Genomic DNA, 20,699 nt, shown 5'->3' with positions numbered 1-20,699 from the left:
TTCTGATAGAAGTACATAAAAAGATCGTAACCAGTCATTCTAGGGCATTCAGCATCTCGAACAAAAACATAAGGGTCTCTGAATATATGATCATTTGAAAAAATTGCGTTTGACAACCCTGGAAGGAGTTTTAGCCAGTCTTCTGCATGCTTGTTCAGTTTTCTGACCCTTGTCCTCTTTTATGTCTTAACAACAAATTTCTTTCCTTTTCCTTTTGGTGTGACTTCTACAACATCATCACCCTCGTCTTCAATTTCAACTTCTTCTTCATGTATCTCTTCAACTTCTTTTTCAGCCATGTTTGCCTTCAAACTATATTTTGGATTCTTTGACAGTAGCATAGAATACATAGAGCTCTAAAACTTTCAAATTCCAGAATGGGATAGAAAACAATCTACTTCACAGTAGTAAATATGTTGACAGTTAATCAATCTTCAATGTTTTAATCATACATCTATCAACCTTTTCAATAAATTCAGCATGCATGAGCTTTAAAACTATGAACGCAAGTTGCCATCAGGGTATATTAGCTGCAACATTTGATTTTGATGTACTTTTCAAAGCTTTATTTTACTTGGCTACAATAATTTTGTCTTTTTTGCTTACTTGTCATGACACATAAGCTATTTTCTCTTTAAATGACTGTCTTCCGTTCTTACGCTGAGTCAAACCTTGAATCTTCGTAATGTCGAAAGTGCCCTTGATGGATCTCTACGTTCACTCAGAGACACTTTAGTATGCCCTAATCGTAAGAATGTACTGACACCTTGGCACTTTTCTAAAAATCCCTTTTACGTTCTTACGACGCCTTTTACCCCAGAGGATCTCAAACCTGTTCATTGCATTCTTCCATGTTTATGACTTAGACCTTCTTCATATAAGCATAAAACCATTATCTTAGTCCTTCTTCACCTTTTACGCTTATACGCAGCCCTTCACACCGCAGGATTGGAATCCCTTTGACTATCATCTTCGATCTCACAATTCAACAATTCTTCATATGAGCGTAAAGCTCTTACCTCTTCTTTCCTTTTTTCCTTTTTACAATCACACATCCTCATATTAGTGAAAAACTTGAAAATCTCTTCTATGTCGCTCTGCTTACTTCATTTCCCAGGACACCGTAAGACTTCAAAACTTACCTTCCATTCTTACAATTTAGCATTTCCCGTAGCATCAAAATACCTTATGGCTCTCTTTGAACAATCCTTTATGCCTCTATGAAATCCATTTATCTCGTATGCTTGGAGAGCCTTCCAAACTGACATCCTACTCTTACGTTTACCTTTTATCATAAAAACATAAAGACTTCTCTTTTATCTCCCACACTTAACATTTTATGCCTATATGCTGAGACTGAACTCGTGAGTACGGAGAGAAGATAAAATAGCCCTTCGTTCATACGCTTTCCTGGCAAGTGTAAGGGTGTAATGACAAAAATTGTCCCTCTCAAATATCAATGACCTAGATTTGATCTTAGAAAATTTTAAAAATAACATCGTCGTTGATTTTGTGCACATGCAAAATTCATACTTTAAGTCATATGCCATGGAGGCTGGGCCCATCTAACATAAATGTCATGCCTTCATCTGATTTGCTACAACTGGGCCCTTCTGACACTTCAACAGGTCCCACTCAACACCTTTACTTCTAGAACAAGGCTTTACAATTGTCCGTAAACTCAAGAACATATGCACGTAATCACATTTGAACCTTACTTTTGCTCTTACATTTACCCTTTTACTCGTAGAACCGTAATAAAATTTCATGCACCTTTCAAATAAAGCTTTACGCCATGCCAAGGTATTACGCCTTTATGCTATTCATTGAAACGTATATGCGCAGATCACAAATCAATACCTCTCTGCCCCTTCGCTCAAACTACTTACTCGTAGCCCTGTAACAAGATCAATCAAAGCGCAATAAACCTTTATGCTTCTTCACTTACAAAACCATTCATATGATTGGGAAGCCTCTGGCCAAGCAATTTCACTACTATGAAAAATAAGAGCGTATCCCTGTAGAACATGCAATCCTTTACGCCTCTTCACTACACTATAAAATGCGACCACGGAAACAAAAGTGAAAGTCATTCCGCTCTTGTGTGAAACCTTACACCGTAAGATCGTAAAGGATGAACTTAAAGCATTTTATAACTCCTCTTCAAAAATTCAAAGGGGAACCTAGGGTTTTTAGATTTAGGGCATTCTCATGGCTGGGTTAAGAAACCAACCTTCAAAAGTTAATAGGATCTACCATCACATGAAGCAAGACACAACTAGGGCAACCTTAAAACTTTCAAAAATATGAGGAGTGAAAATCCTAATCTGCTTTAAAAAAAGACCTAAATGATTTTTCACTAGAATTTCTAGAAAATTTTCATAACTTCTGCAAATGTAAAAAATCATACCAACAAGCCAATTTCAAGGGCTAATCGAATTACACCTAGTAAGAGTAGTTTTGGTCTTTCGAGATTGAGCCTTGAGTTCAAGAACAAGTAAAAAAGTTTGAGGTTAGTTGGATTAAGTTTATTAAGGACATTGAGGGTCTTGTATCAATGAAAACCATCTAATAATCAAACACCTTTCCAATTTGGGAAAAAGTTAGGTAATGTCAATTATTTTCCTTTTTTGTCTTCCAATGCTAAGTATCTCAACATACTTATTGTACAATAGTTGTGATTTTCCTTAAATAGGTTGTACTAGACTATAGCATATTAAATGTGATCATATTATAAAGTATTTAAACTAACATCTAGTATAAAATATTATATTATATTATATATCATATCATATTATTTCTTTCTTTTTGTATTTAATTTTTTTTTAAAAATGTTTTTTAGATTTTATCTAAAATTTGAGCATCACTAATTTCAATCATTGAAAAAACATGGTTGTAAATTAGAATAAGGAACAAATACTCTTAAAGAATACAAAACTAAATATTAAGAATATTTGTTTTGAATGAATGTAAACATATGTTTAACATTTACTATAAATTTAGGAAAAAAACTATATCATCAGAAAATGGAAGCACTTCCATTTAGGACTAGTTTAGCCCTTTGAGTAGGTGGTTTGGGGTCATGTCAAGTGCCTTGAGTGGGTATTTGACTGGATTTAGGATTTTCCCACTATTTTGCTTCTATCTATCCTATTTTTAGCACTTTTTTGGGAACCTTTTCTGAAGATCTGAGATCTTTGACCTTCTGGGTCAAGGTTGACCTCAACTTTGACCTAGGTCAAGGATGACCTCAACCTTGACCTAGGTCAGAATTGACCTTGACCCTAACCCTAGGTCCAAATTTCAAGTTCTGGAGGCTTCAGGGTATCGAGCTTCAAAAAGTTTCATTTCCCACTTTTGGGTCAGCCATTTTGGGCTTCAAAATGGTAAACTCATAAATTCTATTTAATTTAGGTCCATTTCTAGGGGTTAAGGCTTAATTGGAATTTAATTCTCCTATGTTGACCTCACTAGAAGTTTGTGTCCTAGATTAGTATAAAAGGAATCCTTTTTCTCTCATTTGCATGAATCCATTTTTTCATGATCAAGCATCCGCCTTCCATGGTATTTGAGCATAAGTGAAATCAAGTGATAAAGAAAGCAAGGAGAAGGAAAGAATTCAAGTATTTAACCATTCGAGCATTCAAATTCATCAAGGAGATCCATTGATAGCTGTTGAAGGATTCAATCTCTTTGGAGCCCTCTTGTTGAAGATTCTAACATCCACATTCATTTCAAGCCTCTTTCTATTTGAAGATCCATTCAAGATTGGTGTTGAAGATTTAATGCAATTTATTTGAGACATCCTACATTCAATTCTATATTTATTTGGATCATCCATACTTGTGGATTCAAGGATTCAAATCCTCCATAAGGATTTCAACATATGCAAGGTGAATAGTTCTATTTACTTTGTTGATCTATATTTCAATTTTAATTCCATTTTTAAAAGTTAATTCCAAACTGGGGTTTGACCAAGGAAAACCCCTCATCCAACAAAAAAACCATATTTCTTGTAGGAGCAAGTGTAAGTCAATGAATATCACTAAAAATTTGAGTACCCTTTTCAAAAAACTTTCAAGATCTACAAATAAAATTTCCATTAGAGTAGTTCTAGCCAAGGTCAAAAATAAGGGGGTAAGATCCTACCCCAGCCTTGGGTCAACATCGGCCTTTTTAGAAAGCTAAAATGTTTCTAGGTTTTCTCTTTTTCTGCATTTCTTGTCTAGACCTAGTTGCAAAATTTCCCAAAATTGTATACATATATCAGAAAACAAAATTTTTGAGAGTCACTCTACTTTAAGGTTAGTATTTATTTTCAATTCAATTAAGATTTCAATGCATACTTTTTATAACAAGATATAAGGTTTTCTTCTCTATTCATATTCTCCATAGATTGACTCTTTTGTGCATTAGCTTTTTTGGTTAATCAATTTGGATCTCTCCTTTGGGAATTTGGATTAAAAGGTAGATCTTATATCCCTTTGATCCCTTTATACATTTAGATGAACACTCATTGTTCATCTTACATTTTGGTGAACCCATGATAGATAACTCTTTCTTTAAATATGATGTTAGATCTTGCACGTATTAGATTTATTTTATGTGTTTTCTGTAGACACCTAAAAACCTTTAGAAAATAAAGTATTTTTATTTTCTGAAAAATTCCTGATGACATCATCATTTATTAATTAATTTATTTTTATGCCATTAAATCCCTTTATCTTAATTAAAAATATTTAATTAAGGAATCCCTCCCAAAAATGTTTAAATCTTATTTAAACATTATTTCCTTATTTATTAATTATTTAATTAATAAATTGACCAAAAAACCCAAAATAAATTTAAAAAAAAATTTTTGCCCAAAACTTGGCCAATTTCCTTAAGACCACTAACCTCTTCCAAAATCTTCTAATCCTTCTTTAATTTTGATTAAAGGCTAATCCCATCATTTCCTACCCCCTAATCCCAACTCAAAATATTTAATTAAGATTAAATATTAATCCTCATGTTTATTAAAAAAGTTTTAATAAATATCTCCTCAACCAAAACCCTTGAAATAAATAAAACTTTATTTATTTCCTAAAAATCTAATTTATCCTCATTCTAAGAAGTTCTAGACTCTTCTAGAAAGTCTTCATCCTCATCCTAGGAAATTCTAGACTATTCTAGAAAGTCTTTATCCTCATCCAAAGTCTAGACTCTTCTAGAAGATGTCTTTAAGCCTAATTCTAATCCCCTTCTAACCTTGTCACATTCTCTAAATATGGGTTAAAACTTACTAACCCAAGCCAAAGTTAACAAATATCTCCTCCTTCACCCGCCCTCATTAAATGCCATCCACTTGCCTATCCCTAAGCTAATCCTAAACCATCCTAATCCATCCTCTAATCATTTGCACAATCCTAAGCAAGCTTAGAACTTTCCTAATCAAGCCCAAGTCAAAATTCCTCTCATCTCCTTCAAAATATCTCAACCATAAAACTTTATGAAGCCCACTAGGCCATAAATGACTCTTCCAAGCCCTTTTATTGCTCTTACAAGCCATTATGAGGGTCTTTATGAAGATTTTATCCCTTGAGCCTCCTTTGTTGACTCATCCTTCTCCTTTCCTCCATCCTCTCACCATGTGACATGTGTCACTCCTTGATTGGCTATAAGGAAGCACAATCCATGTGCTCTCCTCTCATGCAATCTGAGCCCTCCATGAGCTTTTTCCCATACTTGCATCTTAGCCCTCAATCCCTCAAGCCTCTTGCCTATAAATTGGATCCTTCCCCTTTGCAAAATAACACAATCCATGAAGTAAAGTCATAATGCCATTTTAAGAAGCCATTTTACATCAAAATCATACACTCACACCCAAATTCCAACTCCATTTGAAGCCCTTTTTGAAGCATAAAGCTTGTGCATACATCCTATCTATTTAGACAAAACTACTCAACAAAAGAGCTTCTTATTGAGAGAGTCCATTAATGGCTCATATTCTCAATTGAGAGCTCATCTTAGTCTATCTTGAAGTTTATGAATTTTGTTTAGTTTGTAGAAGCTTTATTTAAATTTGGTTTCTATTAGCATACTAACATTGCTCATATACATTTCATCTCATATAAAGTAAAAATACAAAAATATTCATTTCTTCAAGCTTTGTGTTTTCTTAGTTTAGTTCATTTGCATTGCATTGGTATATGAACTTTACTACCTTTAGTTCTACTTATAATATTCTTGTTAGAAGAAGTCATAGACTTATGGGTGCCTTTGATCTTGAGTCTTTCTCTCCTTTCCTTAGGATCCTAGATGACAATTTGATTATTCATGATTCCAACCCTATTATGGAGCAAAACTCTTCTCACTTATCTCATGATGAGGATGATGCTTCAAGAGTTTCTCCTTAACAAGTCCAAAATATTTTAACTCTATTTGATAAAATGAGTAATTGGCATATTCAAGAAAACCATAATCAAGTTTCTATTCAAGCTATAGATGCTCTTAAGAAAGTCCTTCATGATAATGATCAAGGCGTTAATCTCCTATGTGGTATCACTCACCTCATGGATTAAAATGTTAAACCTTTAGCTAAATAAGCTCAATATTTAGGATTTATTCCTTTGGTTACTAGTGTCAAACCTTTTTCAATTCCTTTACCTATTTTTCCTTCGTATACCCCTCTTTTGGTGAAAAAAATGGTTCCCTCTCTTTCTATGAGTGTTCCTGTTGTATCCCTCCATACATCATAAAATTATTACCATAATGTTCCTTTTACCTATTCCAATCCCTTCCAACTATGGTTCTAAGTATTCCTCTTGTTGTGTCTTCCATTCCTATCATTTCTTACACTTTAACTAGTGTTTCTAACATTGTTGTGCCTACTATTACTTCTAATGATTCAACAATTATTAGTTTGGCTCAAATTGTGTCATCTTTACAACAACTTGCTTCTTTAAATCAAAACAAGTTTAACATTCCTACATGTGACATAGGATGTCCTCTATCCTTAGACATCATTTGTACTCTTGTTCCTCAGCAAGTTGATATGCCTAGAATTACAACAGAAAAGGAGACCATGTTACTCATGTTAAAACATTTCAAATCCTTTGTAGTGACTAAACTCACAACCATAGGATGTTAGCCAAGTTGTTTGCTCAAAATTTTCATGATAAGGCCTTCCAATGGTTTTTTTTCTCACTTCCTTATTCTATTGACTCTTTTGTAAAACTTGCTAATGCCTTTATCCAAAATTTCAAAATAACATTAGTCTGCAAGTGTCTTTAACCAATTTAATGCATTGCAAACAAAATACTAAGGAAAAATTGACTAAATTCATTGGTAGGTTTTGTTGGAATTCTTTAGAATAACTAAGAGGAGGGTGAATTAGTTATCCAAGGCCCAAATGTACAAATAAAAATTTTCACGGCTTAGTGAACCCATATCAATAAAATGATGTCATCATGTATGCATCCATTAGATTATGTAATCACTCAAACTTGTAGGTTATTGTCAAATCAATTTGCAAAAATATAAATATAAAACATAATAGATTCAATAACATATTTGACACAATGATTTAACATGAGAACCCAATTTGAGAAAAACCACTAGTAACATGCTACTCTTTCTCACTCTTCTAAAGTGATGCCCTATGAAAGGCCAACCCTATTAAAGGTTACAATACACACTGTTAAATGTGACCTGGGTAAAGGACTTCAGTCACCATATTAGGAGTGAGCCTTGTTAGACGACTTTAGATCATTCACTTGGAATGCCACTCGATTAAAGGATTTACCTTAGACTGATACAGTGATTAGATAGTAATAGTAAGGCTTGATCTAATAACAACCTATAAAAGAGTAATAGTAAGGGTTTTAGGATCCCTATAAAACCTGTTTATCTAATAAAAAACTTACAACTCCATTTGTAGATTATAGATCTTTGTTTCAGTCCTCCAATCTACCTAGATTTCACACTCTTTACCTCTAATAGCTTGTTCACCCTTCAAGCATCCATACCCTTAAGCTTTCTTTCTTTTCTTTCCAATGTAGTCTCTTCTCTTAGGTCACTAAATGAAGAAATACCCTACACTCCTTGTCTTCCTTAGGTTATTGCACATGAAAACCCCTTGCTTCTAACCAGCTATTTCTATAAATACAGAATTAAGATCTTTTTCCATTCATCCTCCATTGTCCATTTTAGGATTTGGTCAAATTAGATATGATTCAATGAATATACCCCTCATTTCATTTCACTCCCTTATAGAAAATTCTCCTTCAATTGTCCTTGAATTCACCCTAAAAATTGTTCACCATGAATTCTATGCCACTAGCTCATCAACCTTATCTTCCACACGGTTCACATAATCCAAGAAATCAAACTTGTTGGCTTAGATTCATTGAATTCTCAATCTTTCTCATAGTGTTGACACTTGACATTAACTAGCTTCTGATGCTCAACACATACTACATTGGTCGACATCCACTATCAAAATACTTGGCATGAACTAAAGTTTGCTAGTGCTCAACATCAACTAAACTTTACTTGGCTTACACTGAAATTGACTTTGCTTGGATTGCACTAACTTTTTCCAGCACCTACTATCCATGTGGTCAAGCTTGGTAGACAAATTTCATTTAACTTATTTTTTTGGACTTACTCAATATAACCAACCTTTGAAACCTAAAGTAGATTTCCAATGCACTATAATATCACTATCTTAATTGATTCTTGTACTCATTTTCATATCATAACTCAATCTTTCCTCTAGGTACTATTGTTACCTCATTTGATCAAATCATCTTCATCAATCAATAAATAATAGTACTTAAATCATATAGCAATTGTCTTACCAACATGTAGCAAGTTTGACATCAGTGATAAAACAATGATTGAAATACATTTATCATACTTATATTAATCTATTTTCAACAATCTCACTCTTTGGAATTGATGGCAAACCAAACTTACTAGACTTAATCAATAGGACCAACAAAATACCAAAACAAAAATAATTCTTTGTATTGAAATCTCTCCCTCTATCAACAACTTCCATCTTTTGAATAGGTTACCAATTTTTGTTATAATCAATAGACAATCAATCAACTCATCTTTATAACTTCCTTTTGATCACTTCTTATATCTTCCTTAACATTATCTCCCTCTTACTAGGTAGATGTAATTAGCAGGTACACTTGTACAATTTCTCTCTCTGAGTAGATATTCCATAGTTCTATATATGAATTTCTCCCTCTATGATTTCTTGTGCTTAGTACACTTTTCTTGACAATAATTTCTCCATCTTTGACAACAATGCCAAAGATGTGTCATCTTCATATGTAGATCTAAATATTTTTTAGTTTCTCCCTCTACCACCTTGCTTGTGATTGATTTATAGCTCTAGCTCTTTAATTACTTCAGGTAGCTCCTAAAGTAAGATCCACTGCATCAATGTGTAACATATGTCAATCAACTTATTTGATGTAGGGAACTCCTCATGCTATTTTAGATCACCTTTAATAGGGTATCACCCCTAGTTTACCTCTTAGATACTCATGTGCATCCTTAGGTAATGCTTTTGTGAAGATATCATCTATTTGCTCTTTTTTCTTAACATATTCCATCTTCACCTCTTTATATTGAACCAATTCTCTCAGGTAATGATACTTGATTGCAATGTGCTTAGTCTTTGTATGCATCACAAGATTCTTTGATATATTTATAGAACTTTTATTATCACAATAAAGTATCATAGGTTCAGTGATTTCCAACTTCATACCTTTGAGTAGCCATTTGATCCATAAAATGTTTGTACAATTTATTATAGTTGTAACAAATTCAACTTCAATAGTAGATTGTAAAATGCAATTTTATTTCTTGCTAGTCCATATAACCAACCTTTTGCCTAAGAAAAATGCTCCTCTAATGGTGCTCTTTCTATCATCAATATTTCCAAACCAATCAACATCAGTATAGGCTCTCAATTTAGATTGCTCATTTTTCTTGTAGTATAGACCATAGTTCTCTATTCCTTTTAGATATCTCATTATTATCTTTATTTCCATCAAGTGATTCTCCTTGGTATTAGTAGAGAATCTCGCAACTATCCCTATAGATAATGTAATATAAGGTCTGCTATGTACTACATATTATAATTTGTTAATCATAGACATGTATAATGTTTGATTCACCTCAGCTAAATCATCATTATTTGATAATTTATATCATGTCACCACAAGTGTACTTACTAGCTTGGAATCTTTCAATCCAAAAAAATTCAGTATCTCCTTTACATTCTTTGACTAAGTGATGTATATACCATATTTCATCTGATGTACTTGCAAACCCATAAAGAACTTGATCTCTTTAAACATAGACATCTCAAATTCTTGCTTCATTTCATTTTCTAAAGCCTTATGTAAAGTATCTTGACCTCCAAATATGATATCACTAACAAAAATTTCAAATAAAAAAAAATCTTTTCCTTTCTTTATCTTCAAGTACAAATTGTTGTTATCATAAGTCCTCTCAAATGCAATCTTCACTTGATAATTATGTAGTTTCTCATACCATGTTCTTGGCACTTACTTTAAACCATATAAAGCTTTGTGTGGTCTACATACCATGTTTTTGTTGTTAGCATCAACAAATCCTTCTAGCTATTCTATATAAACCTCTTCCTCCAATATACCATTTAGAAATGCAGAATTGACATCCATTTGATAAAGTTTGAAACCTTTAGATGCAGAGTAAGCAAGTAGAGTTCTAACTCCTTCCAATCTTGCAATAGGAGCGAAGGTCTCTCCATAGTCTATTCCTTCTTCTTGTGCATATCTTTTTTGAACTACTCTTGCCTTGTTCCTTGTGACTTCACCAATTTCATCTAACTTGTTTCTATATACCCACTTGGTACCAATCACATTTTTGTCTTCTAGTCTAGGAACTAGAGTCCATGTCTTATTTTTCTCAATTTGTTCAGTCTCTTCTTTCATGACTTTACTCCAATACACATCTTCTAAGGCATCTTTCACTATTTTTGGCTCTTTCATGCTAAAAAAACATGTATCATTTCTCAACTTGTTCTTTGTCATTGGTCTAGCATTTTTATTTCCAATGATTTGTGCAGTAGGATGATGTCTCTTGACATACTTAGACAATCTTGGTTTAGCTCTAGCTTATACATTTGGTCTCTAAACTTTTGAATCACTATGTACCTCTCTGTTAGGTAGTTCAACATCTCTTTCACATATACTAGCCTTAGAATCAGAGTGTTCCTCGACTTTATTTTGTAACTTGACACTTGAATGTAGCTTGGTTCTAGAATGCAACTCAACATTCATAGTATTAGACTTGGTAGTCATTGAAAATTGCGGTTGGTTTGCAACATGATTTACATTATCTTCTTCAGCAGGCATACCTTCATAAAAGTATACAAATGATTTGCATTCCTTTGGTTCCTTTATAGGTTTACTCTCATATAAATCTATATATTCATGAAATTTCACATTTGCACTTTCCACAACTTTATTAGTGTTAGAATTTAAACACTTATAAGCTTTACTTCTTATGGAATAACTAAGAAATATACCTTCTTCACTTTTTACATCTAGTTTAATATTCCTAAAATCTTTGAGAATATAACATTTTCTTCCCAATATCTTAAAATATTTTATATTGGGTGAGTATCCATATCATAGTTCAAAAGGTGTTGAATGAGTATCTTTCTTGACTTGTACCATGGTTCAAGGTATAGACAGATGTACTTACAACTTCTCTTGAGCATTTCAAAGCAACACTTTTCTCCATCATGAGTGTCCTAGCACAGTCCATTATAGATCTGTTTCTCCTTTCCGCAATTCCATTTTGTGGAGGGGTTCTAGGAGCAGATGTATGTCTTTTGATTCATTTTTCATTACAAAACACCTCAAACTCATTTGATGTAAATTCTCCTCCTCTATCAGATCTCAAACATTTCAAACTTTTACCAATTTCTTTCTCATCTCTTGCTAAGTAACATTTAAACATTTGGAAAGCATCAAATTTATGTTTCAGAAACATAACTATCATCATTCTAGAATAATCATCAACAAGTGGCATAATGTACTTATCTCCTTTGTAGCTTTCCACTTCAATTAGTCCACATAAGTTAGTATGCACAATCTCTAATATTCCTTTAGAGGTATGAGTCTTACTCTTAAACTTGACTTTGTCATTTTTCCTAACTAGCATTGTTTGCAAATTATATTGTCAAGCTTTTTCAACTTTGAAAAACCTCTGACTCTTCTCATGTTATTGATACTAACCAAGTTATCAAAATTAACATGACATAACCTCTTGTGCCATAGCCACACATCATCAAATTCTACAACTAAACAAGTAGCATCCTTTATATCAAGGCAGAATAGATTGTCTCTAGTTTGATAACCTTTTCCAATCGATTTTCTATTAGTATCATATATCTTAGAAATTTTTTTCTCAAACTCAACCTTACAGCCCAAATTATTTAGCTATGACATACTCAACAAATTATAGTTAAGTCCTTCAACATAGTAAGCATTATTACATAAAATCTTTTTTGTGAGCTTGATAGAACCTTTTCTTTTTATTAGACATAGTGCATCATTACCAAACCTTACATTATTTCTATCATAATATTTCAAGTTAATTAACTTACTTTTATCTCCACTCATATAATGTGAACACTCACTATGAATGATCCATCTGTCATTCTTGTTCGCATAAGACACTAGTGCAGTTGCCTCATCCTCATCAGATTCACCCTTCACTGCAATATACACCACTTCATCAGCATGATCTTTAGATCCATCTTTTGTTTCCTCTTCAATAATGTAGCAAGACTTCTTTCCTTTGTCTTTGTAGACTTTTTTGTCTTCATCTCTTCTACTTTTGTACTTGTCACCACCTCTATAATTCTTATTTTCTAGACATCTAACAGCAATATGACCAACCTCATTATAATTGAAACACATGATAGGTAACTTACATTTAGACTTTCCTTTACCTTTGTGAAATCTCCTTGCTAATAGTGCTTCAAGTTTATCTACATCTTCCTCATCTATATCACTATTACTTGACACATATTTTATCTTTTTCTTCTTCTTCTTCTTCTTCTCATTGTGTTCCTTAAACAAAATCTTAGCTTTGAAAGAAGATTCAATATTTTCAAGTCTATAATAATCAAAGTTAGATTGCTCAAAAGTAGTGAGCCTACCTACTAGACCTTCAAGAGTTAGATCATTTCCTGGCATACATCTTAGTTATTGTATTGCAAAAACTCTAATAACATAGATGGGCAATAATGCTCTCAAAAATTTTCCTAGTATAGTATCATCATCTATTTTACAAGTAGATCCTTGTATTGCATTAACGACATCTTTTATCCTAGAGAAATATTGAGCAATATTCCCACCTTCTTGCATTTTCATGTCACCAAATGTAGCTCTGAGACTTTCAGCTTTGGTTCTTAGAACATTCTTTTCACCTCCATAAATAGTGTTTAGAGAATCCCACATTTTCTTTGCACTGTCACAATTCTTGATATCATAAAACTCGGCATAGCTTAGGGAAAAGGAAATCTCCAACATTGCCTAGTTGTGTTCTTTCCTCTTTTTAGATCTTCAACAATTAGGGCTCTAGCAAGATCAATATGCTCAACAAAAATCTTAGATTGTGCATGATCTCCAAGACCTCCTAGATGTAGCTTCATCAAATTTACCATGCAAGAAATTTATCTCTATTAATCTTGGGCACTTCTCTTTTTGACATCTTGATCTTTGTGCTTCTAGTACCTTCAAAATAGTCCTCTTAAGTAGATGGATCTGATACAAATTGTTGGAATTCATTAGAATAACTAAGAGGGGGTGAATCAATTATTCAAGGTCCAAATGTACAAATAAAACTTTTCATAGCTTAGTGAGCCCATATCCATCAAATATTTTCATCATGCATGCATCCATTAGATTATGCAATGACTCAAACTTGTATGTTATTGTCAAATCAATTTGCAAAAATGTAAACATAAACATTAATAGATTAATTAGCACATTTGACAAAATTATTTAATGTTTAAACCCAATTTGGGAAAAACCACCAGTAACATGATACTCATTCTCACTCCCCTGAAGTGATGCCCTTTGAAAGGCCAACCATGTTAAAGGTTATATTAAACACTATTAAATGTGACCTGGTTAAAGGATTTCAATCACCCAATTAGGATTGAGCCTTTTTAGAGGACTTTAGATCATTCACTTGGAATGCCACCTAGTTAAAGGATTTACAAATGACTATTAGGTCAACCTTAATCCAAAGGATTTACCCTAGACTAATACAATGATTAGAGAGTAACAGTAAGGTTTGATCTGATAACAATTAACAACTCCATTTGCAAATTATAGATTTCTATTTCAATCCTCCATTTTTCTTGGCTTTCACACTCTTAAGCTCCAATAACTTGTTCACCCTTCAAGCATCCATACCCTTAAGCCTTCTTGCTTTTCTTTGCAATGCAGTCTCTTCTCTTAGGTCAGTGAATGAAGTAATACCCTAGATTCCTTGTATTCCTTAGGTTCTTGCACATGACAATCCCTTGCTTCTAATTAGCCATCTCTATACATAGAGAATTAAGATCTTTTGGCATTCATCCTTCATCATTCATTTTAGGGTTAGGTTAGATTAGATAGGATTCAATGAATTTACCCCTGATTTCATTTCATTTCCTTCTAGAAACTTCTCCTTTAATTCTCTTTGAATTCACCCTAAAATAGTTCACCATGAATTTTGTGCCACCATCTCATCAACCTTATCTTCCACATGGCTCACATAATCCAAGAAATCAAACTTGTTGGCTCAAATTCATCAAATTCTTGATCTTTCTCATAATGCTGACACTTGACATTAACTGGCTTTTGATGCTAGACACATACTATGTTGCTTGACATCCACCATCAAAACACTCAACATGAACTAAAGTTTACTGGTGCTCAATGTCACCTAAACTTTACTTGGCTTACACTATTTCACTTAGCTTAAACTAAAATTAACTTTACTCGGCTTCAACTAATTTTCTACTATACTTGCATTGACTTTGCTCGGCACTTACTGTCCACTCAGTCAAGCTTGGTAGACAAACTTCATTTAACTTGTTCTTCTAAACTTATTCAGTATAACCAACCTTTGAAACCTTAAGTAGATTATCAGTGTACTATAATATCATTGTCTTAACTGATTCTTGTGCTTCTTTTCATATCATAACTCAACCTTTCCTCTAGGTGCTATTGTTACCTCATTTGATCAAATCCTCTTCATCAATCAAATAAATGATAGTACTTAAATCATATAAGAAATTATCTTACCAGCAAGTAGCAAGTTTGATATTAGTGACAAAATAATGATTGAAACATAGTCATACTTATATCAATATGTTTTCAACAAATTTAAGAAAATACTTACTCATATTTCTTATCCTATTCTTGATATTGATATTCAATGTATTTTAATTTCAAATTTGCAAAAGGATATTAGAGATAAGATTCTTCTTACTAAAGTTACCTCTTTTCAACAACTTTGTGCAGTACTTCATCATTATCAATTACAAGTGACCCAATTTGAGAGAAACACTCCAATGACTCTTGTTTTAGTTGCTAAGAGTGATGTTGCTCCTAATCCAAAAAAATTTAAAAATACTAATAACTATGTCAAGGTAAACCAATAAGAGAATATAGTTGTTGATCAAGTTGTTCTTACATCTCACAATACTACTTCTGTATCCACTACTTTTCGTTTGAATTGTATGTTACTCCTCTCTCCAAATATTTAAATTCTATTATGAATAGGTTGTTAACTACTAATATGATTACTTTACCTCCTATTTGACCTCTTTTACTTGCTTCAATTGCATCTAAATCTTTCAATCCTAAATATTTTTTTAATACCATCGTAAAAATGGCCATGGTATTGAGAAGTGTTATTGTTTAAAACCTAAGGTTTAAGACTTGATTGATTCTAATGCCTTATCTATTAATAATTTTTCATGGTAGTGGAAACAAGTTTGTTTCTCCTCCTAATCAAAACCTTCAAATCTATATAAATCCTTTACCTACACATGATACTAATGATATTGCTTAGCCATCTAGTTATTGTTTATGATTCAAAGATAGATGATCTTAATCATGTTGTCAACCATGTGGAGCATGTTGATTTATTAGAATCTGTATCTCCACCTCACACTCAAATTTGACCTCAAGTTATACAACAACCTCTATTTAAACTTAAAACTCAACCCAAACCTCGAAAACAATAAAAGAATACAAGGCCTAAGGAATGGTTGATTACCTTTGATGATACTAAGATTATTAAAGCTCTTGATGGTCCTCTTTACATTTATGCTAAGACTACTAAGATAATTACACAAGGTTTTCTAGTTGATCCTTCATCCTTAGTCAATGTTATTACTAAAGAAAATCTTTTTATGAAATGCTTGCAATCTAATTCTTATGATACATCTGATGTGTGGATTCAAACTTGTAATGGTTTTCTTTATCCATCATTTAGTTCCATCGATTTTTTGGTTGAACTTTGTGGTAAAATTGTGATCACTACCTTTTTTGTTGTTCCTACTTCTGATTAATTTCAAGTTAAGTATTTTTTTCCTTGGTTGAATGCCATGCATGCTTTTGCTTCACCTATTCATAAGTGTCTTAATTTTGTTCATGATGAATAAGTGAGGATGATTAAACATAGTTTATATCAATCTTCTAGGCTAAGGGATTGTGCTAAAATTGACTTCTTTTGGCCTTCATTATCTAATTCATGTCCTTATTGACCTGATAATCTTTTTCTCTCATATCAAGCCTATAAGAATCACAAGATTCTTGAGTTAAGGATGCCTCTTGTTTGTGTTTCAAAAATAAAACTGTAGGTTCCAACAACCAACACCAAGATATAGAGAAAAGATAAATGCCTAAGGATTAGCTAGTTCCCATATTTAGCAAAAATTATCTTAGATCTAGACCGACTTCAACAAAGCACACAAGGGCTTTCTACTCTTTAGGCTCTTCAAGGCCAAGGTGGGTGCACATAGGAATTTGTTGGATTCTTCTATGATTCTCTACTTCAAATTTATTCACTAATATTCTCATTCTCAGATTTATCCCTTATAGTAGAAAGATGGTCATGAAACTTCTTGAAATGTAATCAACTTGTCGATTTACAACAATTCACTATAAAATCACAAAAAGTTGTCACAATAAGAGAATGACAAACAATTTTATTCTTTATTACAAAAATGGAAAATTGATTTTAATTTGAATGTGTATTGTGAAACCACATGACTATATCAATTTACATCTAAATTAATGACTAGTGCCTTATCCATTTCCTATACAGAGTCAAATTAGTAACCCTAGACCTATATAATTGACTTGCAATTAAACTTATCAGTTGTCAACCCTAAATTTCATTCTTATGATATCTCTCCCATATACCTAGAAACCATATCTATTCATGGAAGCATTTACTTAATTCCCTGAATTAAAAGAAATCAATGAAAATATGTACAACTCATCCAAGCTACATTAAATTGAAAGAACCTTTCTCATTTCAATCTTAAAATGATAGCTACATGAAAATGGAGACAAAACTCAGAGACACAGATATTCATAACTCTTTTTTGTATTAATTTTCCTTGAAAATCATACATTACTGGTATGAAACTCACAATATAACTGAAGATATATGAAAAAACCTATCATTCAATATTCACTATATTCTTAGATTTTGCAAAATTGAATACAATGTACAATCGACACAAAACATTGGACCGATTGTAATTAGCATAATACTAAAATTCTACAAGACTCATGCCCTCACTCCACATCCTGGAAATCCTTTTATAGAAGGATTGCAACAAGCTTCAGATGGGAGGACACGTATCAAAAATTTACTTGAAAGAAAATAAAAAGATATTTTACATTGTTACTTTTCAAGCATTCTTGGTAAATAATCAAATTTTGGGGAAAAAGTTGCAAAATAGGTAGGTGGCACTTTCTTCAGGTGTCTTTAGCTTGAATCTATTTACACATTAACTACCTATCACTTTCCTTACCTTTTCTCTCTATTTTGTCTCTTCCTTTAATTGTAGCTCTTTAACTAGTTCCTATTGGTAGAGCCTTGACTTCTCCAATTGTCTCCCAAACATACATCTCCCTTTTGGTGGGCTACTTAGTGCCTCTAACTTTATCTAAGTCTTTACTACCTTATTCCATCTAGCAATTGTAATGGCCTTTGATTCTACTAAAAAAAAATTAGAGTCTATTTCAAATTTAAACAATGAATCAATTAAATTATTAAAGAGAATGTCACTGTCATCCTCAAAATTTAATGTTGTTCTTGTATGTGTTAATATTGAACTAAAGGAATCTAACCGCTCCTCCCAATATTTTAGTTTACTATTAGCATCCAAAATTGGTGGGATAGAAGGTTCAATCCCTTTTGACAAGATTTTCAACTTACCTTGTACCATCTACAATTTACTAGTGAAGAAGCTTATTAATTTTTTTGTTGTTTCTAGGCCTTCTTCCATTGTGATGATCTTGTTTGGTAAATCAGGCTTCTTTTCCATTAGCATAATTATCCTATCTAAGATCTATATATATGCCCCCAACAAATTAAAAGTGGGTGATAGACACAATATAAAGGGCATGTGCTTGTTGAGATATTTTCTTTAGAGCCTCTACTCTATGACCTATCATGCCTCCCAAGAAACATACCCTTACTTCACTACCTTGTTGTATAGATTGAGCATCAATTCTCATCCTTCTTGGATTTGCTTCCTCTTTCTCTAGATCTGTAGTCTAAGTAAACATTTCTATTGTGACCCTTGTTGATTGTTCTTGGCTACCTTATGCCTTGTTTTTATTTTCATTATCTTTTTGATCCCTCGAGCATGCAACTTCAGCCTCTAGCCCTTGAGCCTTTTCTTCCAACTCCTCTACCTTCTTCTTGTAGACATAACTCTTTCCGAGTTCCTCCTCATAGAGCTTTTTGAGATCTATATAACCATGAAATGTCTTGGCCAGTTTTGTCTCTATCTCCTCTACCTTAGTCTCATTCATGAAAGAGAAATGCTTCATAGCCTTAGAGATTTTTTCACCAGATGTGCTTTGTAGAGTCCAAACTATAATATTTCCCTAAACTCTGGTATGGATATCCATTAGTTTTGGATTATTAGTTTCAAGAGACATGCTCCACACTGCTAGGGATTTTGAATCTATGTTGAAGCTTGATCCCCTCTATAATCCACTAGCACCAAAAGCCTCATAAGAGATGGAATTCTCCTGCCTCATTATTTGGTCAAGCATGAAAGCTTTTTCTAGATCCTATCATGGAACTAAGAGCATATGACTTCATTGGAATAAGTCCCTTGCCTCTACAAGAGTCATTACTTTGCTCTCTAGGTCATAGGTATGAAGTTTATCAACCAGTTCCTATATTTTCACTTCAGACTCTGCTAGTTTGAGTTTAAACATTTGTTCACTTTATCTCACCTTGTAAATGAAGCTCTTCAATTCAATAGATTTAAAGAAGTTATCATCTTCCATGAACTATTTTTCTTGAATTATTTTGCCAGCCAATCTGGCATTAGCTAGCTCAAGCTCCATTAGGGAGTTCTCTGCTACATTTACCCTATCTTGTATGTAGCTCTGTCTCAAATCAGGGTGAACCCACACTAATGGGTTCCACTTTAGTGGAACAAAGAAACTTCAAAAAGTTTGCCAAATCGCGATTTTGGCTTATTGCATTTGGTGGCTTGTTCGTGCGAACATATTATCTACATATGTTCATGTGAACATATTAACGCCCAAATTACTATGTTCGCGCAAACATATCTAGATAATATGTTCGTTCGAACATATGAAAGGAACATTTCCAGCACTTAAAACTGCATTTTTAACTTTTTCCAGTTAATTTTCATGGCGACTACTATTGACTCATGTGTTCGGGCAAACATACAATTTTTACTGCCCCCACCAGCATCTCCTGTCACTTTCATTCGAATTCTTCATCTTCGGGTATGTCGAAATATTATTAATTCAATGTTTTGAACATTTTTAAAGCATTATTTAATGTTTTCAATGCATTTTTTTTATGTTTTTAAAGCATATTTGAATGTTATTTACATTTTCAACAATTTTGAAAGCGTATCTAAATGTTAATTTAAATTTTTTTTATTGTTTATTTATATTAATTTAGAAAACAGTAAAATATTATACAGAAAATATTAGAAAACATTAGGAAAAATAGTAGAAAATTTATAATATAAAATTTAGGAAAAACATTAGAAACATTAGAAAACGAACTTTGAAAAAATATTACAAAAACATTAGAAAACAAATTTTGAAAAAACATTACAAAAAATTAGAAAATTTACAAAACATATTACAAACACATTAGAGAATTTATAATTGAATATTAAACTTAGAAAAAAATATAATAAACACAAATTAGAAAATTTATAAAAAAAACATTAGAAAATTTATTGTAAAAATTAGCAAATTTAGAAAAAAAAATATTACAAAAATATTAGAAAATTTAAAAAAAAACATTACGAAAACATTAGAAATTTTATAATTTAATAAAAAAATTAGAAAACAAATTTAGAAAAAAAAATTTAAAATATTAGAAAATTTAGAAAA

This window comes from Cupressus sempervirens, chromosome 8, assembly GCF_028749045.1.
Source record: "Cupressus sempervirens isolate cs-2001-9-10 chromosome 8, ASM2874904v1, whole genome shotgun sequence".
NCBI lineage: Eukaryota > Viridiplantae > Streptophyta > Pinopsida > Cupressales > Cupressaceae > Cupressus > Cupressus sempervirens.
Note: the sequence above shows the minus strand (reverse complement) of the source record.